Genomic DNA, 25,000 nt, shown 5'->3' with positions numbered 1-25,000 from the left:
ATGGATGGATGCATGGATGGATGAACAGATAGGTGCGGATGAGAATGGTCCTCCAGATGGATTTGCATGGCACAGAGGTAGAGATGGCTGAACACACCAAACACAGGGATGGCTGGGGTAATTAAGAAAGGTGAAAATGGAGCTGGACATGTCTGATCAAGCTGAAAGCAGTAAGCACACTCATGATGGGGAATTTTTGAAATTGAAGAGAATCATGAACAATAGAATTGTTCCAAGATTCCTAAACTTATTGAAATTGATGGTAAAGTCTTTATTCTGCGCTGTTCTCATGCTTTGAGGTGGTGCTCATTTTGAATGCGAAGTAAATGTCCATGACATGAAAGACAAAGGGTTGCATTGGCTGTTGGGGAAAAGATAGTCAAATGTTTTGCCTTCTTGAGGGAAGCAGAGAATAACCTGGGACTGGAGGCTAATTAAATGAGTTGCAGACATCTGCAAAAAATTTCCAGCTTGGAAAGCCATTTGAGTGGTTATTTCTAAAGCGTCAGCATAAGGTTTCAGAACTGACATACAGTGGTGAGTGTAGGCAGCTTGTGCATTTCTCAGCTACCATCTAGGCTGTCTGTGGACTTAGGTAGACATCACTGTGTGTGCGGGTTCAATTCCCCTCTTTAATATTTCATCTGGGCAACATATTTTTTCTATTTTTTTCTCTCTCTTTTTTTTTTAATGTTGAGAAAGTTGATATCATTACAACTCAGTTCCAAAGATTAATATACAAATTCCTTGGTACTCACATCTTCAACTATGGGAAGTTTGAGGTGAAATAAAACTTTTTTATACTCCAGAAATCATAGAATCATAGAATGGTTTGGATTAGAAGGGACCTTTTAGGTCATCAAGTTTCAACTCCCCTGCTATAGGCAGGGACACTTCCTTCTACACCAGGTTGCTCAAAGCCCCATCCAGCCTGGCCTTGAATGCTTCCAGGGAGGTGTTCAACCTTGCTGAGCAACCTGTTCCAGTGTCTCACCACCCTTACCTACATTTACAAACAGAGATGTGAAATATGCTGGCATATTTGCAATCACAGCATTGCTGTTGTTGCAATTGTACAAAAGTCTACAGTACAAACCCTAAACCAAAATACTCACATTAGGAAAAGAGTTACTGAACCAACATGTCTCTTTGCTCTTCATGTGCCCAGTCCCAGGAGTTGAGCAGAAGCGCCACCATCTCCAGGAGCTTTGGGAGGCAATGCCTTGTCAGGGCACTTGTGCACAAGGATACAGAAAAAATTCAGAGCTGTCAGTGGAGGAGTTAAAGTCACCTGTTGTTCTTTAACTCCTCACCCTTCCTGTTCTTTCACTGTGACTCTGCATGACAACTTTTCCTTCCAAGGCAGTGGGTATAGAAGTGTTCAGAAGAGTCCCAACCAGTTCAACCCTTACTGTCAACACTTCTATCACTAGGATCATTATTACTATTTGCTTCCCAGTACCCATCCCCAAGGCCTCCATTGAGCTGAGCACTGTACAATTGCACTGTGAGAAGCTAAACAAAGACACAGTGACTTAAGTGGGTTTTCATAACATATCTGAGGCAGAGCTGGGAGAAGAAAGCCAACCTCTGAGCTCTCCTTGCTAAGCCAGAGATGGCTACTGCGTACCTTCAAGCACTTGAGCAGAGCTTTCAAGTCAAGGCTGCATCATTTGGCTGGCTGTGAGCCTGTGCTTGTAAAGGGCTGCTGACTCCCACATCACCAGTGACAGGAACAAAGAAGCCAGCAGGAACTGGATCTCCTCTTGGGCCCCTGCTGCAATCCCAACTCAACACCAGCTGGGGCACCCCAGTGAAATGCTCCCAGAGCTTTTGGCTCCTATTCTGTAAGGTTTTCTGTAGCTCTTAGCTGAACAGATTTTGGTATGCTTCTTGCTGGCTAGGGAAGGTTGGATAACCCTGCAAAGTCTGCCCACATCAGCTGGAGCCAAGAGGCTGGCATTAAACTGCGTTTCTCTGACCTTCTTACTCTTTCCATCCCTTTGCTCTTGTTTGTGTCTTTTCTCCTTCATTCACACCAAGTGTTGACTTTCTTTCTTGGCCCCAGAGTCCAGTCCCATTTTTCTTCCTGTTTTCCACAGATATTTTACCCCTCACTGTTCCTGAATGCTCAAGTCCATGCACATCCTCAGGTAGTTTGCCAGCTCTGACTAGGGCATACTCTGGCAAAATGACCTTGCCCTTTTCAGAAGCAAAGTGGAGCAAAAGGACCATCTCCAGTGGCAGAAGCAGAGTGAGATGTTTGCCCTGACCCAGGACCAGCCTAACCCAAACAGCCCAGCCAAGGAGACCTGATTGTTAGTTCAGCGCACAGCAAGTCTCAGAAGAGTCTCAGAGAGAAGCAAGGACAACAGCATCTGGACTGTAATGCCTGTGGGTTCACCTGAAGCCAAGGCATCAACCTAATGCTCTGCCTGCTGTGGGACTAAGGGGAAGGTACAGGGAAGTAAGAGCTGCATGCTTCCCTTCCATGTCCCTGCTAGCAGCATCCTTGTTTCTACAGCTCAGCCCCATGCTCTCTGGCACCTGGCAGCTGTCCCTGAAGTACAAGAGTCTTCCCCCTAATCAGCCCATTTCCCTTGGCTTGCTCCCAGAGGACTCAGTGCTTGCAGGCTCTGAGGTATCTCTATCACTGGCTGTCAGGTAGAGCCCTCCTGACCACTTCAGCAGACCTTTCTTTATTTATTTTTAAAATTCCCCTGAGCCTACAGAGGTTATTTGAACAAATTAGAGCTGACAGACATTAACTTGGAAAAAAGCCCATTGCACCATGATAAACTCCGCTTAAAGAGTAACAAAAGTGCCAGGCAAGGGAAGGACAAATGAACAAATGATGAGAGATTTGGCACTGCTACTATTAGCTTAGGAGATCCTCACCTCCTTCCAGTTTGCATCATCATCTGTGCCAGCATTGGTCTTTTCAGTGCAGCAGCACCCATTGGTGTGGATGGGTGAACCAGAGTGTTGTGCAAGGCCATAGAAAGAGCCATTCGAGCACCAAAGAGACCATGCAGGCAAATTAAGTGATGGAATGTAGACCCAGTGATGAGGAGAGGGAACCAAAGCCTAGAGTTGAGATGCTTCACGCTTGGTCACACAGATGATCATCAGCTGAGCTGCAGACTGACCTAAGACTATGAGTGTCATCCTTCCGGTCTTTGATCCCCTTTTTTTACACCTATCTGTATTCATGCAGCTGTGGGGACAGAAGTGTGGCCTTACACCTTGCTATGTACCCCAGCTGAGGAACGCAGCACTGCCACCACTCCATCACATGAACAGAATCCTCTTGCATGACAGAGATAGCCCAACAAGCCATTCGTAGCTCTTCTGCAAAGTATCAGGGATGCTATCTTGCCTTCAGCTGGCAGCCAGAGGAGCTGCCTGATTGGCTGAGAAAGACAGGAGAGGAAAAAGTCAGATGTATCAATCTTTGTCTGTACTGTGCTGATGAAACTTGTGCTCTCTCCAAAGATATTTCCTAATGCCTCCCATTCAATTTGCACATTGTTCCTTTGTGCTTTACTTGTTGCCCTTGAAGCAAAGGCAATTGGTTTCTCTTCTCCTCTGGGCATCATGTGGGATCCAAGTGCCTTCAGCCCTACGCAGAGCTGCAGCAGCTGCCAAATGTCCTGGCAAGCTGGGATTGTATCTCAGAGAGGAGCAGCCCTGGGCTTGTCACACTCACCTGACCAGGTTTCAGCTAGGATTCCCTGTAACCCACGGCCAAGTGAGAAATGAACGGCTCCAACTGCAGGTCTGCAAGCTCAGAAGTGGCAAGAAGTGACTAATACACCTTGCAGATAGGAATGGAGCCATGCCCTGAAGGCATCAGGCAGAAGAGCCCAGGCCACTTACTACGGATTCAGTGCAGTGAGCCCAGACTCAGCACTGAAGGCCTTCTGCAGTCAGCCTGGTTATAAATAGGGGCTGACTGTCCAGGCTGAGAAGCGACTGTCACCATTTGGGCAAAACTATCAGTTGTATGAGACTTGAGCCTAGGATAGACCTCAAGCTCACGAGCAGTCCCAAGCCCAGCTCTGAAATCCTACCTGTCCCAAGTGCACTGCCCCTCTGCAGTGCTGGCACAACAGCATCACCAATTCTCTCTGCATGAGAGATTTCCAGTCTTGGCTGGATGTTCCTGATCACACCGACCTTTGATCCAGCTCAAATGGTGCTAACTTCAAAGTTCTGTTTGGGCTCCCTGCCCAGCATTATGGTTAAATGTTACATCAGTGCCTTTCCTGCTGCCCAGTTTCTCTCTAGGAAGCTAGGACTGCGTTTCTGCAGTGCTGTGATTAGACCTGTTTCAACTTTCCCTGTCCTGTGAATGCCCAGACAAATCAGAAGGGCTCAGTAGAGATGGGCAGTGCCCCCACACCATAGGGCAATCTAGCTGCTTGCCTGAGTTGTTCCACCTCCTGTCACTTCAGGGCTTGGTTCCCAGCTGTGCCTGCACCTGTAGTTAAGGTCAGTTCTGTTTTCCCTCCAAGTGGTGTCTGACTGCACCACACTGCAGACCCACCACTCAACCCTGCCGGACTCTTCCTGTGTGGCCTGGCTCACCCCACACTGACCTTCAGAGCCTCTCTACTTTGCTGTGTCTTTAGAAATTACTTGAGCATGAAAACCATGAGCACGGGAAGTCCACCAGGACAGTCCTGCCTCCAGACCCCTGCTCCTGATCTTGGCCCTACTGCAGCCTAGCTGAATCATTCAACTAGGATTATATATAACGCGAGAGTTCATTCTCTGTCAGGATCCATGCCCTGCCTATCGGGATAACAGTTCTGACCCTGATTTCAGCTTTTTGAGTCCATGACGGACCTTTATTTTGTATGTGGAACATGAAGTCCTTGCTTATGGCTGATCATAGAATCATAGAATCCTTAAGGTTGAAAAAGACCACTAATATCATCTACCATCCCCATCCATCAACCCATCCCCACCATGCCTCACAAAACATGTCCCTCAGATAGTCCCTCAGATGGTTCTGAACTCACACAGAATCACACAAAATCATTAAGGTTGGAAAAGACCTCAAAGATTATCCAGTCCAACCATCCACCTGCCACCAACATTACTTACTACTTAGTACCACATCTCCATATTTCTTGAACACTTCCAGTGACAGTGACTGCATTGCCTCCCTTGGCAGCACTCCTTCCCCTCATCCAGGTCATCAATAAAGATAGTAGGTAGGTACAAGTGGCAGTAAAGGGTGACTCTATTCCTGCTTGTGAACCTGAGCTACCAAGTGGTCGCAGCAGCACATGGGACTAGCCAAAGCACTGAGCAAATGTTACACAAATATTTTGATTTCAGTATAATTTAAATATATTTTTTCAGTATAATTTCCATGTAGTAGGATTGTAATGGAATTGCAGTGTGTGTAGGAATTAAAAACTCTAATTTTTTTCAAACAGATTCCTTCGGTCTGAAGCACGTTTTTATTGGCATTATTTTTGAAGTATTTTTCTCCCTCTGTATAATGCCTTTTCAGTCAGCTTTGGTTACAGATACGAATTTTAAAACTGGGGTGAAATATGATGGAAAATGGAGTATGTTTCTATTGGTGGCAATCCTTCATGTAGATTTGACCTATGGGGGAAGAGGAAAAGAGGTTGTTTTTTCACCAAAAAAATCTCTTGCCAAAAATGTTGCCCTGGTAACTGAAGCTGTAGAGAAGAGCCTGGATCATTCTGCTAGCCATTATAGGGAATCTGTCCCTGGAGAGCAAGAGTCAGGCCCTGGAGATAGTGAAGTGTGAGATGTGAAATGGGCGTGTGGATGGTGAGAGGAGCTTGGGATGGAGGACATGCCTGTGTAGGCATCGTGTTTGAAATGCGCTGTAGGGGCAAAGGGGATGCGGGAGGCAACAATACTGGCTGGTGGGGCTTGGCATCAGCTGTAATGCATAGAGGGTCTCATACAATGCTTTCTCCCAGATGTTTCAGAAATCCTCCTACAATTGCCTCCTTCCCCTTGCTACAGCAAAGGTCAGTTTTTCAGCATCCCCTTCCCTTATCCCTTGCCCCCTAACCATACCCATCTGCTGGAAGCCCTCAGCCCCTTTAAGGGTTTGGCAGATAATGATAGGGGCTGGGTGAGCTGCCCCCCTGCACTCCTGCACTTCCCTCTGGATGCCAGCAACAAGTTTAATTGGAAAAAAACAAGGCTGACTTGGAGGCAAGGCAAGGAGGCAGGGAGAGCCTGTACCAGCTGACACCATGATCGATTACCTGGAACTCCACCTGACACTGAAATTAGGGTTTTTTAATGATAGGCCGACTCTCCCTGGATGTGAAATTCAAATGATCTCCAAAGCTTCCCTGCGACCATCACTCGCTGCACGCAGTGGTACACGCCACATGCAGGTACTTTGTCTCTGTCACTGCTGAAAGGACATTGTTATTACCAACAACTCTTTGTATTAACCAGTCTCCTACCTAATAGACAACACTTTACGTTCTGCACCGTTACCCAGTCAGGGCTGCTGTGTGCCTGAGAGACACGTGCTTCCCCCAGCTCCCCTGGGGACATGGGAAACCAGTGCTCAATGAGAGACACCTCAATGTGGGAGGTGCACACAAATTTGTGCCCCCATTGCCACCCATATTAGTGGTCACCTGGGTTTGCTTTGGACGAGGGAGGGGACAATTTTATCCCAGCAATGTTTTTCCCATCCCAGGGAAATGCTCCAGGCATTAAACACAATTTCCTACATCTTGTTGCTTAGTGGGGATTTGGAAAACCATGTGGAGGAAGATTTTCTAGCACAGGCAGCAATGTCACCTTGTTTCCAGAGTCCTCCAAAAGCACCAGGGCAGACATCATCACCAACAGGAGCCTTTGGATAGACCACATAGTGCCAGTAGGAGGTAGCACATGTTCTGGGTGGTAGAAATGCTAGAGGGAAAAGAGAAAGGTCCTGGCTCCAATTCCCTGCAAATTCAGATTTCATCCCATGATGAGTACTGTGGGAAGGTTAGATGGGGACACCAACTGTTCCCAGCTCCAGCAGGAACTGCTTTGGGCTGTGTTGAATGAGAAAAGCTGGACACACGTGGGTCTGGATGCATAACCCAGACCTTCTGGTTTGCCTCACCAAGCGAAACCCTGTGATGGCACTGACATTTCTCACAGGCTGACCACTGTGGTGCCCATTTCTTACTTCAGTTTGGCATATTTAACAAAGTAACCCAAGCAGCCTTCAGTTTAAGAGATGCTTCTTAACATGTGGAGATCATTGACGAGAAAATGCTGCACAAGTTGCATTGGGAAAATCACATATTCTCTCAACTTTCCCACTCCATTTTACCTATACTGCTGAAAGAGGGGGTCTTTCCCCAGCCAACGCTCAGCACTGGGCATTGTCCTGTGATCTCGGCTGCCCTCTCTGGCCACCCCTCTGAGCATACATTCAACAGCTCTGGCCTCTTTCGTAAGGGGGTGTCAGCTGCAGAGCTGGTGCTCATTGTTCAAGATCTGCTAATACAAAAAGCATGGGGAGGACAGCGTGGTGCTTTGCTGTTGCATGGGATGCCTCTGCCCCATGCCACCCCTTCCCACTGGATGCCCTGGGCAGCCCATGCCGGCTGTGCTGCAGGCACAGGAGCCAAGCAGAGAGGGGACGCATGCGGACAATGTTCCCTGCTTTCCTCCATCGCCCGGTGAGCAGCCCCTAATCTGAGGGGCGTGCCAGTATTAATGCCTTTAATAACGACGGATCAGATTGTATGAAGAGTTTTAATTGATGTCTATATCCCTGGAAACATAAAACAGCCATGCAAACGTCTTACCACTATTATTTTATCAAAGGTTTTGACGTGGCTGCTGCATAGGAGATGTCAGGGAAAAAATTCATGTCTGCAAGGCACAAACAGGCGAAGTAATGGGATATAAATCAAAAACAGTGAAAGGGGAAAGTGGTTAGTCACAAGATCATAGAGTTTTCACTACCAGGGAGAGCATTGAATTCTCAATACAAGCAGCAGAATTCATTCACTCCCAGGGGCCACTCCTGCCCGCTCCCCAGTGCACTCATGCCCCTCTGCCACATGGTGGTCCTGGGCAGGGGATGGCAGTGCTGGAGGTCATTCTGCTCTTATGTGTACAAAACACAAGAATACTTAGCCCAAATGTGGGGTTACAAACAGCACACCCTTTGTACTACCACTTTGTAGAAGTAACCCTTGAGCATGTTCCCTCAGCTTCCATTACTCACTGCTCTACCGGCCCGCTCCTATGTCCAATTTCTATTACATAGGGGACAAACTGAAGTGTGGAAGATGAAAGGGGCCAAAAGCTTGCTCCAGATTGGTGGCAAAGAGGAAGGAAAGCATGAGGTGGGTTCACCTTGTTTGCCCTGATGTTGTGTTGGAACACTACCATACAACACCAGGAGCAGAGCATTTTCAGACCTGCTGCTCCTCAGTGACCATCTCTGACCTGCAGAGTATGTGGCTGGGACCCCACTGCTGACTCATGGCATTGTTGGACTACATTGTCCCCTCTCCCCAGCCAGAGCTCAACTCCTGATCTAAGGCAACTGGGAGCTGCTCCTGAGTACCTCACGAGTTGATGTAAGGTACTGGTGCATGTAAACGATGTAAATGTGCTGATGCATTGCAAGCACTTTATTTCTGCTCCTCGCAGTGTTCCATGGGGTGCCATGCTGTGTTGGCAAGACATCCAAACTGGCCAAAGGGAAGGCATCACTGCATTGTGAGAAGTGCCTGCCTTCTCCAGGGCACTTCTGACAGAAAGCATGTAGTATAGACCCCTTGTCCAATTGCTTGGGTTGCAAATGTGAATACCTGGAGAGAGGGTAAGGTGGTGGGATGAGAGGGAGCAAGGAGAGGATGAAAAGGAGGAAAAACTGGTGGATAAAAAGAAATTTGAAAAAAAGTAAGTGAAATATTCAAACTGGAAAGTGATATTATAGAAAACTGCAGGGAACACGCTTGAGTGCATTCAAATTTATTCAAACTCTGCGTCTGACATTGATGAATGCAACAGCTTTTTCCACAATATGTAGAGCGCACAGGGCATTTAGGATTGCAGCATCCCTTTTGCTGCAGCTGTCTGCGGGCCTGTTGTGAGCGCTGTGCATACCCCTACTCCGGGCCCTGCTGTGCCCCCAGAGCGAAGGGGCCAGGAAGACATTGGGAAGGTAGAGAAAAACAAAATAAAACAAAACAAAGCAAAACAAAACAAAACAAAAAAAGATTTTCAGCAAAAGACGAGGGAGGAGAAGTTTCAAGGCTGATCCAACCTTACTGTGCATGAGGTCTTTATCTTTGTGGGATGGAGGGACATGTCTTTCAGATGGGTGCTCATGGAAAGAGCTGCAAACCCACTGGCGTGCCAAGGAGACATCAAGCTTTCTCTTTTCTGCTGTGTCTGGACAGCACAGTGGAATTGCCCTGCACATACCTTTTGGTGCTGGAGCTGGTGCTGCTGCCCCTGCCCGTTCCAAGTGGGACACACAGCTCACAAGGTCTGCCCATTGCTCTGGGCTGCAAGAAGCTGTGAGGCAGCCACCTATGGAGGGGATGGAATTCCGACCTTCCTACTCCTTCTACCCATGAATACCCGAGAGAAGCTCAGATTATTTTTTTTTCTTCTTTTTCCAAGGCTTTTTTACCTTCAGGATATTATATATCCTAAGGGTCTAGGTCTCAGGAAGCCTGAATTCATCTCTCAGGTGCACAACAAGCTCCCTGTGTGTTGGGTCAGGTCAGGTCAGCATTGCAGGCTGCGTTCCCCATCGATGATGTCAGAAGAAGTTCAGCAGCCTGGTGGGTTTTTTTAAGTGAGGGATGTTTTCACAGGCAATCACTGCAGGCTTTCACATTTTCCTCAGTGCCTTTCTGCTGAAGTACTCTATGTAGCACTTACAATTTCTGATTTAGACTTTTAGCTTTCCTTTCCTTCATAGATCTGTTCTCTGTTACTGTGGCTCCATCTTTTGCTCAGATGGGGACCAAAGTGTTTGGCACGTGAGGAAAGCTGGCTGCTGGTCCTCCACCATCAGAAACACGAGCAGCACACATCTCAATTTCCTCTATAAAAGGACTGCAGTGCATTGGAACGGGCTGGCCAGGGAGGTGGTGGAGTCACCATCCCTGGAGGTGTTGAAGAAATATGGAGATGTTGCACTGCCATGATGGGGACAGGATGACAGTTGGACTAGATTATTGTAGTGGCCTTTTCCAACATTAATAGTTCTATTACGCTATGATGTTCAAAAGTCTTGTTCTGATGGACAAATAGGAAGCAAGAAGATGTGCTGTGCCCCACCAGCAGGAGCCCCTTATCACTGTCTGAGTTGTGCCTTGGGAAGGGAGGAGTCCTCAAACAGGTGGTACCAGTAGCCAGCTCTGCCTCATCCCAGGCCCAGACTGTGCCCAGTTGGTTGGCAGTGCCATGGGCTGGGAGGTGGTGTGTTCCTGAGGTCCTTTGGGCAGTCTGGGTAGGGAATGTGTACCACGTCCTGACAGGGGAACCGAGAGCTTCTCCCTCTCCCCTCTCTCTTTTTTTCTCTTTAGATCGTCGTCATGGTGTAAACAAACAAGCTAAACTCTATGAGATTTACAGTGCCCAGCTTCGGTGGCTTCCAGTGCGGCGCAGTGAGATATTTCTGTACAGGCAGGCTAAGCACTTTCCATTTTATACCTCAGCAGCTTTATAGCATCTTAAGGATTTCTGTGCATGCCTGGCTTCACTCAGAGGGAAAAAAATCAAGCTTGTAAATAAATACTAAATATATATGAACAAAAAAGACAGAAGGGAACAGAGAGGGACACACACACACACACACACACACACACACTGGCAGAAGTGAGAGGTGATGCAGAGTGAGGGGACTGAGCAGAGATGGAGAGACCTGAGATACAGCAGAGCTCTGTCTGAAGATGGGCTCTCCTCCACCACAGACAGATGGAAAGCAGATAAGCCCAAGCGAGCAGCTCCTGGCAGTTTGGGAATATTGATTTCCCATTGGGAGAGGCTGATGGCAGTGCGTGAGGTTAAGCAAAGGGGGCAGGGGAAGGAGTGCTGCCCCTGAGCCAGCTCTCAATCCCATCGGGTGCTCTGCACCTCTCCATGTCACCTCTTCACCATTGGATAAGCATGTCCCAAAACCTGACTCCATCCTGCAGCAGATGTCCTGGTCCTGCACAACCCAGAATGAGACCTCCCATGTACTCCTACACCTATCAGAAGGGTCGAGACCAGCATGTGGGGAGTGGCACCTTCCTGTCTTCCTCCCTTGTGACCCATTGCTGCTCTCATCAGGAGGACAGAAACACAACCTGCACCCTGCAGCTGAGACCCCAGGGGCTGCTCACTATCATCTCACCTGCCATGAGTGGACCCTGCTACCCAGGGATGGTCCATAAGAAAAGCTTTTTGTGCTTTGCATTTCATGTTGGTGACAACATAGAGTTTAATCCCTGGTCAGGGTCTTTCACCTGTACCTGTAATGCAGGAAAGAGCTGGAGCCCTGGCTGAGTGGGCAGCAAGCAGTGGCAGGACACTTTCCCTATGGGATCCTTCCTCATTCCCAGCTAACATGGCTTCAAAACAGTTCCAGCAGACTTCTCTCAGGGATGGGGTGAAGAAATGAAAAAGGATCTTAGCACCAGGGATGGGGGCCCAACAATATTTGATATTTTGTAGACCTGTCATTCATGAGGGCTATACCATACAATGCGTGGAAAGCATGGAGTAGAATCATAGCGCATGGAAGTTGTAGAGTCATAGAATCATAGATTCATAGTTTAGAGAGTCATAGAATCATAGAATCGAATCATAGAATCATAGAATCATAGAGTGATAGAATCATAGAATCACAGAATATCCCAAGTTGGAAGGAACCCACGGGCAGCCTGATGGAGCTGGGCTGGTAGCCTTGCCTATAGGGCTGCAGCCAGGACTTCTTTCTACCAAGTCCAGCATGGAGGTAGCACCTTTCCATCCCCAGGCATGGGCTGCCCCAGCTCTACTCTCAACACCATCTCCTGGTGTTGGGCTGGGAGAGGGGAGCATCCCCCTTAGGTCGATGGCAATTCCCCACCAGTCTTTCCATGCCCAGGACTCGCTTCCACTTCTCAGATATTAAGTATTCAAACCTCATTTACATCCTTATTTTTCAATTTGCTGCCACAGTAGTTTAATTTATTCTATATAATTTCTTTTTCTGAGGGGACATTAATCATTGCCCTGTGCTTTTTGGCGCCTGTGGGATATGTGTGTGTTTTTTTTAAATCAATAAAATAAAGCAAGCTTCCTTCCTCCTACCCACCCCCACGCTCCTTCCCACCCCCATTGTGCCCCTTTGCCAGAGAGAAATATCCCTCTCACCGTTTCTTCCCCGTATTGTTTCCTTACGTTTTGAGCCAACAGATTAACTTGTCTCCTGGTTTCTGATGAAATGCCACACGAGCAGGGTGGGGACAACACCAGGGCTGCCCGCTGTGTCACTAGAAGGGCGGGTTTAGGATGACGTCCCCACTGAACCACTGGAGCCTACAGCCACTGGAAGGGGAAATTTGGTGTGGAGAAAGGGAGGAGAAGGCAGGACTTGGGAAGGGAGTCCACTGGTGGGGCAGGGGAATGGGAGGGTGCAGGAGCAACAATGAACCACAGCCATGCAGACAGGAAGATGGAGCAATACCTACAGCAAGGCTACAAAGGAATGGAGAAAAAAATGGAGAGGAATGATAAGGGGAGAGAGTGAGGGAAGAGAAGAAAGGAAAAAGCAAGAGAATGAGAAAATTAGAGGGCCAAAACACCTACTGTTTCTTCCATTGGACTCCAGCTGAGTGCTCACTCTTTAGAAAGCAACGTTTTTGCCCAACTGCAGAGCCTGCAGGTTGCAAGTTGCTCCCTGCACAGGATGCGGCCGTGGTGGGCACTGTGGGGCCCCAGGTTTTTTGGCCACTGCGGCTGTTTCCTATTGTTGTTATGCAATCTCTTATAATGAACGTCCAGTCCTGAGATGATGCTTAATGCGGTATTAGTCAGTTGAAATATAAGTGTAAATTACATGCCTGCAGCTAGAAAAAAATGGTTATGGCGGAAAACATCCTTCTTTAGTAGCATGCTATAATCAAGAGAGCAGATCAAAAAAGAATTTTGATGTACTAGTTTTCCACTAGAAAATGCAGAATCTTCCAAATTGAACCATTTTGTGGAAATGTTAAATGTTGACTGAAACTTTGGAAGAGATTTCAACTGACCCAAAATGTAATGGATTATTTGTTTCTGCCTTCCTCATTATATTTATAAGTAATTTTGTGTTTTCAATGCTATCAAAACATAAACTTTAACATGATTTTTATGTTTCTGTATTGAATTTGTCTCAGAATTAACATTCTGTTCTACCCCATCCTGCCCACTCCATTTTTTAATTTCACTTCATGATGAAAATTAATGTATAAATAACAGAATTTCTTGTAGGCTGAAACTTCTATTTCCTAAATGTTTCTAGAGATCAGCAAAGCTAGTAGGGTAATGGAACATTTTTCCCAACATTATAACAAGGCAGAAGTGTTAATTTGAAAACATCTATCATCTCCATTGAAAAATAATTTGCTTTCTGTAGAAAAGCCAAAATTCTCCACCATCTTCAGTAAAATAGGGTTGGGCATTGGGTCTGCATCAATGCCCAGATCCACCCACGTGGTGAAAGGGGCTGCAGTGCATCTGTATGGCCCCAATCTTGCCATTTGGCCAGTGGCACCCCGTGGTGCTGGTGGAAGGACGGAGAGGCTGCCGCACCCCTCGTCCTTTCATTCCTGTCATTTGCAGTGGGCTCAGCTCTTTGCCACCTGGGCTTGGCTGGACCCTTTGCAGGATGAACACCCTGCACATCACGGCGTGCCCTGGGTGGATGCAGCCTCTGCCCACTGTCCATGCAAGTAGTTCAGCGCTCGCCTCTGTGTGGCGAGCGCTTTCTGTGCATTTGTAGCTGTGCTTATGTTTCTTGCAGATGCCTCAGGGAGCACTCTGTGGAGCTGAAATAATGTAAGATCTGTTCTGCTCAGGGTGTTTCACTCCCTGGCTGGTAGGAATACCACGAGAAGGCTAGATCTTGCAGTATTTCAGCCCCCTAAGTGGCTCCTTGAGGCAAAAAAAGACCCATGAAGAAGAAACACAAACACAAATACCAAGATATTTGGTTTCCCTGTGCATTCATCCTCCTCTTCTGCTGTTCATGTACTCACTGGTACCCATGCAAAAATAGTAAAATACAATGTAATACAATACAATACAATAATAATTAAAAAAAAAAAACAACTCCAGTCACAAAACAGTGAATACTGCAGAGTGAAGCTTGCAGATTTCATAAAATACTCGCAAATAAACATACAGCACAGGTGTAGAGGGGACAAAACAAAGACCTGCATTTTCAACAACATTTGTTCATAATTCTGCCATAAAATTTGTGTGAACTGATCCCCAAATGCACGATCTCATGGACAAAATGCAACTGTACACGATTTCATACACAGTACTGCAATGTGTCCATAATGCAGCCACAAGAAAATCAGACTGGAGGAACCCCTGTGGCTGGAGGATCTGGATATGGGAATGTAGGGAGTGCCTTAGAAAATGTGCATAGGGCACAATGAGACGTGTGGTGATTGTGGCATAAAGGACACCTGTGTTCCAGAAATCGTGTGTCCACCCACTCACATTCTGCTGAATAGGGGAAGCAGCCAGGAGGGGTGCTGGAGGCCAAGATTTGCAAAACTGTCTGATGTTAAGGTCAGAATGTGCAACTTCTGTATGAAAAAAAATGCTCTGTTGCTTCCTGTTCTGCTCTGTAGCTGTCTGTGAGCATTCAGCTGCTCTCAGTACAGTAGAAGGAATCAACATGGGTTTCCTTCATTTTGTGTTGCCAGGATATGGGGACACATTGGGCACTAGGGAAAGCCAAATATCTCAGTATCCTTGTGGGAGGGATTGGGCTTCCATCGACAAGGAAAAGAAAGCAGGAAGTGCTGAAAAGATGGCACCATTCTTTAAAAACCCACATTTCTCATCCAGACTTGTATTTTAAGGGATGTTTGGTTTCCTTTCTACCAGTCTGGCATACAGAAAAACTTGTGGGTTGCACATAGGGTAACATTTTGCAGCCAGGTCCATTCTTCTCTTTCATTTACTCTTTGTCATTTGTTCTTCTCCTCTTTGAAACATGTTAATTGTCTAATTAGTCTGCAGCATCAGCAGCATGTGACGTAGCCATCTCTTTCACGTGTACACAACCTCTCCTCTCCAAATACGAAATAGCAACAAGCATCTCCCCTGAGCCAACATGGCAATAGGCAGGGCACAGTGGTCAGAAAAACCAGCAGTGCCCAGTCCCATCTGAACTGATTTCATAATCAGTTGGGCATCCTACTGATTGCTCACAGATGGGCTGGGCAGTGTGGATGCAGAGCTACTCTCTATAAGGAGGCAGTGGGGTGCTGGTGGAGGAGCCCCACGCCAGCAATGGGGCAGCGTCAGTGGGACATGGCCCCACTGGTGCAGGGCTGGGTGCTGCAGATGGCAATGTTTGCTGCTGCTGCACGGAGGCAACCTTGGAAATTTCCTGGAACTCCAGGTCTGGAGCCAACCCCTGCTCAGGGGAAGGAGGATGCTGCGTCTCAGTCCATAAAGTCCCCAGAATGGGAGGAAGGGGCGAGAGACACACAAAGTCAGTAGTAAAAAGAAATGAAAGTCGGCAGCTTGCCACAGCCGAGTGCAGACTCTGCAGAGCTGCCTCTTTTATTGGTGCCCAGACTGAAGGGAGGTTTACGCTCTCAAACATGCCAAATTGGAAATGAAGTGCCGGCCAGAGCCCTCCAATGCCGCCTGGAAAGCCACCCTGAAATCTGCTGCTTCCCCTCACCCTTCTCTCCACTACTGTTCTTCTTCCTTTCCACTTCTCCATCTCTGCCCACATATCTCTCATCTTCTTCTCCTTGCCATGGACTTGTCACCTGGTGCTATCTTCCCCTGTTGCTCCTGCCACCTCCCCGTGCTGGGAAGTCCCTTGGGTGCTGGGAATGGCCCCACTTAGAACTGTAGAATCACTGAATCATTAAATTTGGAAAAGGTCATTAAGATCATCCAGTCCTCCCATCAACCCATCACCACGCCTTTTGTCAAGGGCAGTCGGTCTCAGTTGCAGAAGGATCTGGCCATCTCTTCCTACCTCTTGCCGCTGAGCTGAGGGTAGTAATTTGCATTACAGTGACAATGTGCTGCCCTTAGATTTGTGCCATCCTGCTGTAAGAAGCAGAGCAAACAGCAGACACAATGGTGATGGCATAGAAAGGAGATCCACCACACAGGGACTCGGCACATAACCTGGCATGCTGCTAGTCAAGAACTGAAGTGCTGTGTATGCCGTGGGAATACTTTGCCTATTCTATTAACACTAAACGTAAAGGCTTGGGATTGGCCTTTAGGATGAAGCACCCAAATTGAACCTGATGTAAGGAAGTTTTTTCCTGAGAAAATGGTATCGAAATGATGTCAGCTGGGTACTGATGCCTCAGCAAGATCCCCAAGCAGGGCACTGAGTGCCTCGTAGGATCCATTCAGACTTGCTGACGTGCCAAGCTCATGCTGGGACACCCAGTACATTTGTAAAAGAGCACGAGAGGCTGAAGGTGAGACATCAGTCACCAGCTCCTCTGGGGACCTGGGCTCTCTGCTGTTCACCAGCTGATATTTTTCCATGTCATTTCATTTATCCAATGCCTCAGTTTGCTGCCTGCAAAAGCCCAAAGGGACTATGACATCTGTTGTCACATTAAAACACAGTTTTGAATGAGGAGGTCAGGTACCATGGTGGGAGCTGTTCCAGCCTGACACGCTGGTCTTGTCCTGCTCAGTGCTCTGCAGCACTGCTGCTTCTGGTAGGAAAGGTCTTGCTGAAGTCAGCTCAGTACTCATGGAGAGTCGTACAGCCAGCATGCAGGAAAATTGTTTGCTCTCATTCTTTACTCCAGTTTTGGCTGCTGAAGCAAAAACACATAATCAAGAGGATTTTAATGACAATCTGCCAGCATGTTTAATATTCCAACTTGAGGAATGATCCAGTGATGTACTGGAGCCAAGGGAAAGGATGTGGTTACTTCCATTGGGCACCAAATTGATGCAAAAATAGTCAAACCTCACAGAGAACATGGCTGGCAGCTTCCAGCTGATCTGCACAAAGAGCCGAATGCTGAGCTTTGGTTTGGGGTTCACTCTCCTGCAGCCAATGTGTCATACGGGTCCATGCTGAACGGAGCACGTGGGAGCTCTAGGCGTTTGTAAAGAGGGTTTTTGTCCCTGCAGTGATCAGTGAGTACCTGTTCTGCTCAGGGGGAGGGACTGTGAGTTTTTCACATACAACTCCGATACTCCTCACACCCTACAGATTCAGGTCTGGGATGTGTTTGTGCTGTACTTGTCTGTAGCTGATCCTCTCTCTGCCTCTGCTGGATTATTGCCCTGTTTGGTTCTGTTCCCCAGCAATTGCAGGCACAACATTATCTGGACAACTCTCACTGTTTCAGAAGCAGAGCAGCCTGTGAAGCTCCACTGACATTACCTGCTCTGCCAGGCAGGTGGCTGCAGAGAAAAAGGCTTACTGATACACTGCATGTCAGAAGGAATTTCTTGAGAGCAATGAAGGTGGGAGACCTGTGAACATGAGGACTAGAGTCCTCTTCATCCCCAGCTGGCAGTAGAGTCCAGTCTGCTCCTGGTTGCATCAACACTGCACCTGCCTGGGGCAGAGCTGGGTTTCAGGGTGACTGGAGATAGATCAGGGCACATGTGGGGTCTCCACTGCTCCCAAATACAGAGGACAGCTCATGCTGAAGGTGCGCATGGCCTGGCTCCTGATGGGACAGGTAGTACCACTGAACATTTCAGGCATGATGCTGCCATCCCCAGCCACGGCTGAGCTTGCAATGCAGGGTGGCTTTACGAGACTCAGGAGAGATGCTGAGAGCTGACCCTCTGTGTCATTGGAAGGAGAACTCTGAGCAAAAGGACAAAGTATTATAAGATATATTTAATAAAACAAAACCACACAACAAAAAAAAAAAGAAAGAAAGAAAAAGAGGCCAATGCACGAGAAGGTAATGTGTTCATTTGAATAATGGGCAAAATCAAATTAATTCTACATTAAATAGTTCTGAATAAAGGGTTTAAGTCAGCAGTTTCAAACTTGTTTTCCTTAATTACTTTCCGTGTTTAATGTCATTAAGAAGATTAAAAATTCATTAACAAGAGTAGTAAAGTGGCAAATCAGTAAAGCTATCACTCCAGGTTAAAAACTACGCTGAGGTTGACACTTTGTACACTTCCACAGGCGCTGTGTGGAACGCAGCCGAGGACAGCTGGGGGGGACACACCAGCATCCTAAGGGGGTGCCTGGGGTCCAGCCTGGACGTAGCATCCACCAGCACCATGGGCTCGGTGCAGCGCTCTGAGAAGGGCAGAGCAGACCACAGCAAGCACAGCAGTATAACCATCAAATATGGCAAACATCAGGAACAGACTGAAGCATGGAGAATGGCAGGTATTATAAAGCACTAAGGCGTGTTAAGGCAATCCAATTGCTTGATTGGCCTCGTGTCCTGAGCCCTCTCCGTTCGAAGACTCAGAGGGCACTGAGCACCAGGGAAGCGCTGAGTTGTGCTGGGCTGGCCCCTGGGGAAGAGGCAGGGTGGGAAAGAGATCTGGGGCTTCTTTCTCCTTTCACTGTAACACACCCTCTAGTCCTATAACTGTTACATGGGAGAAGAGGCAGCTGACCCCATCTTCTCCTACCCCATCTACTACCTCCTTTCAGGGTGTTGTAGAGGCCTCCCCTGAGCCTGCTCTTCTCTTGACTGAACACTCCCAGGTCTGTCAGACTTTGGGAGCATGCCCCGTGCTGCCCTCACAAACAGCCCTGAAGACCCTGATGCCATACATCCCACCCCAGGTAGGTCCATGGTGAAAGGTCACCTCCACTCAAACTGGGTCAACTTGGTGGGCAGAGCAGGTGGAAGGAAGCCATTAGAGATGTCAGCGATGTGCTCCATGTCACCCAGCAGGACTGTGGGAGGGACAGAAAATGAGCCTTGCTGTCTCCAGCCCAGTGCGAGTCAGCACTGGGTATCATCCTGCAGCAGAACTGCAAAACTGCCAATGCTGGCCTTGCAAAACCAGCCTCCAGGAGTCATGACATCAGCTGTTTTACAGTCATCTCTTTGTATCTGCTTTATTTTCTGTTTCTTGAGCTCTTAAACAGACTTTAAGTATCTTTATCTTAACAGAGCTCCATCCCCATAGAAGGAGCACAGGGTGATGCTCCCTCTGCCCACAGCCCCATGCCTGGGTGTTGGTGGCTCCTACCAGGATGCATGAAACAGGCTCAGGAGAATGACTGATGAGTACTGATCAGTGCTATGGGAAAATCTGGAAATAATGAAACTAATATCAATCCCATTGCTAACCCTCAGCCAAGAGTCTGAATGTTCCAGCTGGAGAAGGGAAGTGTTTGTGGTTGAACTGGAAATCTTGGTGATCTCCAATGCCAACCCACCTCCCCATTCCTCCAGCTGAGGGAGCCCACGTGCTCCTACCCACACAGATGGTCCTCACTCAAGGTGCAGCTTGGTGGTTCCCTCAAGGAAGGACTTTGGCTGGTGAGCCCCAGACCTGCCCGCTCGTGGCTGTGACGAGGCCAAGGCAAACCACTGTGGGTGAGTGTCCTCTTGGCAGTCCTCTGTTTGGGATTGCTCTCCCCTCCTTGGCCAGGTAGAGGCATTCCTGTTACGAAAAATCCTTTCTCACCAAGAAAAGCACTGTGCTCCATGACTCTGGAAATCAGCTGAAATCTCACCTGCAGCAAATAGTAACACAGAACAGGCAAGGAGGAGAAGGCGGCCATGTTTAGATGGACACAGCTTTTAAAGAAGAAAGCATGCTTATTCTGCATATTTCTCTAAGAGACTGTGATCAGCCAGACCATGAAGAAGGGACTGTGGGCTGTGCAGTGGCTGGATTTCCCCCTCCTTTGTTTTGCTTAGCAGAAAATACAGGTGTTTGTTTTCTTTCTGCTCAGTTTTGGAATAGAAATGAATGCCAAATATTCTTCGGACCAGAAAGTCAGATCCCTGCTCCGATGAGCAGCACGATAGAAAGACACATTTCCCTGTATTTTTCTCTGGCTTTGCTGAGGGGCTCCCATCTGCGGGGCCATGTTCATCCCTCCCAGGCTTTGTGGGATCAAGCAGAAGCCTCCTCACTGCCCATTCTCACCACATCCCTTTGTTCCCAGGAAGCTACGGCAACCCCGTTTTGGAAGCAGGTGGGAGGAGGGAAAACTTTTTTTCTTTTTCCCCTCCCCTTTTATTCTTTTGCAAGCTTTAATTATCGAAGGACTGAATTTGAGCTGTTCCTGTCTTCTTCCTTCCCATCACTTCTCGGACAGCGTTTCTAACAAAGGCCTGTGGATTGGGTTTGAGGATTTTTTTTCGTTTTTCTTTTCCCCTCCAGAGATCTAAGAGATGTAATGAGACACCAGCACCCTCTCCTCTTTGCAGCCCCCAGCCCAAGCCCTCCGCCTTGCCAGCCCTTCCCGGCTGTCCCGCTCCTGGGGGAGGGAGGAAAACCGACCTGGACAGTCCTCCTGGGAGGTGAGCACGATAGAGTTACAAAGGGGAGCAGCTTGCACACTGCCTCCACTTTGATGAGGCAATATTTAATTATATCTATCTCCTCCAAGCCTTCTCCCAGTGAAAAAGATCTCCTATTGTCTAGGTTAATTTGTCCTTTTTGCTTAATTCCTTAACCTGTGTGCTAAACCCTAAGCTCACATTACTCCACCACCCATCTCTTCCACTCCACTAGCAGAGCCATACAATGCAATGGAAGGAGTCTGTGCGTCCTTCTTACGCTCCTTGTGCCATAGGACAATAACGGGATCTAAAGCTCTTCAGGCACAAAAGAAATTGGGGCATGCCAATTAGCCATGGCCATAGAATCATAGAATCACAGAATCAATAAAGTTGGGAAAGACCACTAAGATCACCTAGTCCATCAACTCACCAACACCATACCCACTAATCACATCCCTCAATGCCACATCTCCAGGTTTCCTGAACACCTCCAGGGTCAGTGACCCCACCACTTCCCTGGGCAGCAAGGTGTCAAAAGAGCTCCATTGATTTGTATTCCACAGCCCCAGGTCTACTGGAGCTGGCAACAAGGAGCAGTGCCATACATCCTCACCATGCCAAGTGTAGTCACATTGCTTGTGTCAGCTGGGGAGGATGGAGGAGAACAGGACCCAGCCACCCAGACAGCTCTCCAAGCTGTCTGACTGAGGCTCTGTTCCAGGGAGACAAAGGCCAAGAGCCTTCCTTATAGGAAGCCAAGGACCTGCACCTTTGCCCCTCATTTTGCTCCAGGAGAAGGAAGGGATCATCTTTAAAAGGCATACAGCAAGGGGCTGGCATACACAAAGGATGGGCTGGAGAAAGAGAGCAGAGGGGGGAGGAGAGCAGAGCAGTTGCCAGGTTGACTTGAGCCAGAATCTTTCATGGGGGGGCAAGGGGCAGGAAACATGGAGGATCAACATTGTCTTCTCCAAAGAGGAGAAGAAAAGAGTGAGAGAATGCAGAAGGAAGACAAAGGGAAATAGGACTTGTTGGGGAAAAGAGGGGGACGCTCAGGGATTGAAGCAGGCTGGGGTCCAACTTAATAAGAAGCGAACCAAAACAAAACCCAAACAAAAAGTGAATCAAGTTGGCTGTGGGCACCCCCTCCCCCTCGCCGCCATCCCCAGAAGGCAGCAGAGCTGCGGCTTCAAACAGCCGCCTCACAATAAATTCATGGCAGCCAGGGCCGGGAAACAGGCTGCTGCAATTTAAAGGAAGCGTGGATTTGCATATTGAATTAAAATTAAGAGCTAATTATGCAAATAAATTATGACATTTGGCAGGAGAATTTGCTTCAAGATCATTTATTACGTTCTTTTTATAACAGTGCGAGCGTTTAACGGTCAAAGACAATATTTTAAAGGAAAATTAACGCAAGATTATTAACCTAAAAACAATTCCACATTAATGAGATGTATTTCTCTTCAACTTCTCACACCTGGCTGCCTATTGATGCCCAGCCAGGACTGTCTCTCAATAATTGGCATTTTTTTTGCAGGCAAATATTGAATGAGGTGGTGAACATTGCTTTGGACAAACTCGCTCAGGAAAATTCCTTCAGGGTTTTAGCTTGCTGGTCTGTAAAGGGAAGTTGTGAAGGTCAAACATGTTTCATGTTGTTCTTCTGTGTGCTCGGACTGACTCGATCCGGATGCACTTGGGAGGGGACACAGCACTGGCTACCCTATCTGCATGAGAATAAAAGCTCTCCTGTGAAAATGTGCATGACTGCTTTTTGGAAGAGATGTAAAATGGAGGTCTTAGCCATTTGTTGTCATTGAACATCCCATGGCTTTTTTTAGAAGATCGGAGCCATTAGCTCTGGTGTCCTGGCTCCCTCCAGCCCCACTAACTGCTGCTCACCTGATGCTGCTTGCCTTCATTTGGGGCCACTTTCTGCCCTGCCTGTCCCAGGGCTGTGTAGTCCCATCAGTGGCCAGGACCCTCCCACAAGAAGGAAGTCTGTAAGAAAATTCCACATTGAATTTTGGATCAGGAAGGTTTGCTGGGACTCAGAGGGATGCAAATGGCTCCAAGACTCCAAAGATGCCCATTTGTGGCCATTGAGAAGAGTACCCAGCCCAGGCTCATCCCACACAGCTGCAGTGGTTGACTGTTAGCTGGGAGTACAGCTGTGTGTCTACAGGATGAGCTCTTGTCCAAATAGGAAAGAGACCCTGCCATTTGCTTCCTGATGCAGAAGTATCTGAAAAAGGATTTGGCAAACAAAATTGGAGGTGTCTGCTCTTCTCTCTTGCTTTGCCTCTCTCCATGCTGCAGCCAGAAGGGATGCTGAGGAGCAGGAATGCTACTTTTGCAGCCAGGTTTCAGGAGATCCCAGTTTGGGTGTTACTAGGGAGCTGCAGACAGGAATGACTGAAGGAGAACAAAAGTCATACTCAAATGGCTTAGGTAGCAAGAAAGAATTTTCCTTCAAGACAGTACTCTGAAGCTTTGCCAAGGAAGATTGATAATGTCCTTCGATCATCTTCACTCCTCCTGCTTTGCCTCTAGCCCTGGCTATTCTCCATTGTGATCTGCTCAGCCTTAGGGCAGCATGGGAGATAAGGACCCATATCTGGTTTGGTACTGGGTTTTCCTTTAGTTCCATTTCTTTATCTCTGCATCTTAAATGTGCCCTCACGGAACCATCTGCCTTTGTTAGGAGTTTCCTGAACTCCATACCGTGCCAAAGCTGGAAGGGACTTCTCCCAGAGCTCAGTGGGCATTTTGCTTCCGAGACATCTGGAAGGCTGCCTGTCGTGGTTCTTCCATCTCCTCTCCCAGGGGATTTTCCCCCTCTCAGGTTCAAGGTGGAGAGGACATTCCCTGCTAAACCAGTCCTGGCACACAGCTCACAATGGTGTGCAGAGCCAACCACAGGTAACAAATTGTGTTGCAATAAATGAAGGGTTTGGAGCCAGACAAAATGTGTGACATTCGAAGTTCTCAGCTCTCCTCCCTCAGAAAGGCAATCTGTGACTTCTGGGCCCTCCTTAATGACCCAGAGCCGGATGGAAAATAATATTAATAATAATAAAAGAAACAAAGAAGGGGCTGGCGCATTTTTTAAATAAAGAAATTTCCCTCATCTTGCGGTTAATTTAAAAGGTTTATTTCTTGAAATGAATCCTCTTCATCAAATCTCCGATCCTTGAAAATCAGTGCAACCTGCCTCTGTGGATAATGAATTGATTTGTAATGTAAATTATATAAAACACCCTCCCCGCCAGCATTTGTGTGTGAGTGTGTTTAATCTAAAGCGTTTAAGTCTGAAAATGAGCTTCTCCATCAAAAGTCTCGATTCCATTTACATTTCTTGCATACGAGTCAATTTGTGCCTGACCCAGTCTATAAATCACTGCCAAGGAGTGCTGTGTCTGTACCTCTCCTCTTCCCCCACCCCCTCCCCTCATCCTTCCATCCTTGCACATGCTATCTTCAAAACAGCATCTTCAGGTGCTGCCTGTAAACAGCCTCCATTCTCTGGCCAAACGCTGGCTAGAGGATGAGGGACCCTGGCCCCAAGAGGTGTGCAGTATGGGCAGCAGCAGCCAGGTGAGAAGTCCTGCTTTGCTGCCAGCTGCTCGGGAAGACTCTCGCAAGGGAGGGTGCTCTCTCTCTCGGTGGCTCCTTTCCAACACGTGGTTGCTTGCCACCAAAGAAGTCCATTGCTGATGCTTGTTACAGGTTACGACCAGCTCTTCTATCAGTGTACATTAACATGGCCTTGGAAAATCCACCGAATGGGAATGATTTATACCACCAGAGTCTTTGTCTCAGTCTTTGTCTCCCCAAGTTTCCCATCATGCCAACATTTATCCTTCACTCCATCCAACTGGAATACCTCTTTAGCTTTCCTTCTGCATACTGAACTCAGTGGACCCCTCTTGCTTGTTGGATCTCTGTATGATAAGTTCTCAAGACCCTTTGGGAGAGCAGGGAACTTGCAAATGGTAATATCTTCACCTAGAGGATCTGGTGACATCTGTGTGAGAGTATTTAAGGTGGTTTAATAATTAGTGATGTACCTAAGGACCAGCAGGCCAGGAGGTCATTGCTTCAGGTCTCTTCCGTGAAGCATCGGCAGTTCTGAGCCTGTGAAATGCATCTTTTACAGAGCTAGGTTTCATGGCTAACATAGAATGCAAATGGGATCAAAAGTCCATCATTGACTCTGGCGGGGAATTTTTCTGACACACTTATTTTTTTGCTCTATTTTTTTCCTTCAGGAAGAACATAATTGAAACTGATTTCTAATGTTG

The 25,000-nt window shown here is 47.6% G+C and overlaps 1 long non-coding RNA gene across 1 annotated transcript; it reads left to right on the top strand.

The window, feature by feature from the left end:
- The first annotated feature begins 14,721 nt into the window (after positions 1-14,721).
- LOC116216910 lies at positions 14,722-22,670 on the top strand. The gene is made up of 4 exons (XR_004160579.1): positions 14,722-14,802; positions 18,395-18,604; positions 20,572-20,711; positions 22,234-22,670. It is a non-coding gene; the product is annotated as an uncharacterized LOC116216910 (long non-coding RNA).
- The last annotated feature ends 2,330 nt before the right edge of the window (positions 22,671-25,000 follow it).

Source organism: Meleagris gallopavo, chromosome 8 (assembly GCF_000146605.3).
Source record: "Meleagris gallopavo isolate NT-WF06-2002-E0010 breed Aviagen turkey brand Nicholas breeding stock chromosome 8, Turkey_5.1, whole genome shotgun sequence".
NCBI classification, from domain to species: Eukaryota; Metazoa; Chordata; class Aves; order Galliformes; family Phasianidae; genus Meleagris; species Meleagris gallopavo.
Note: the sequence above shows the minus strand (reverse complement) of the source record. Positions and strands in the feature narration are given on the sequence as shown.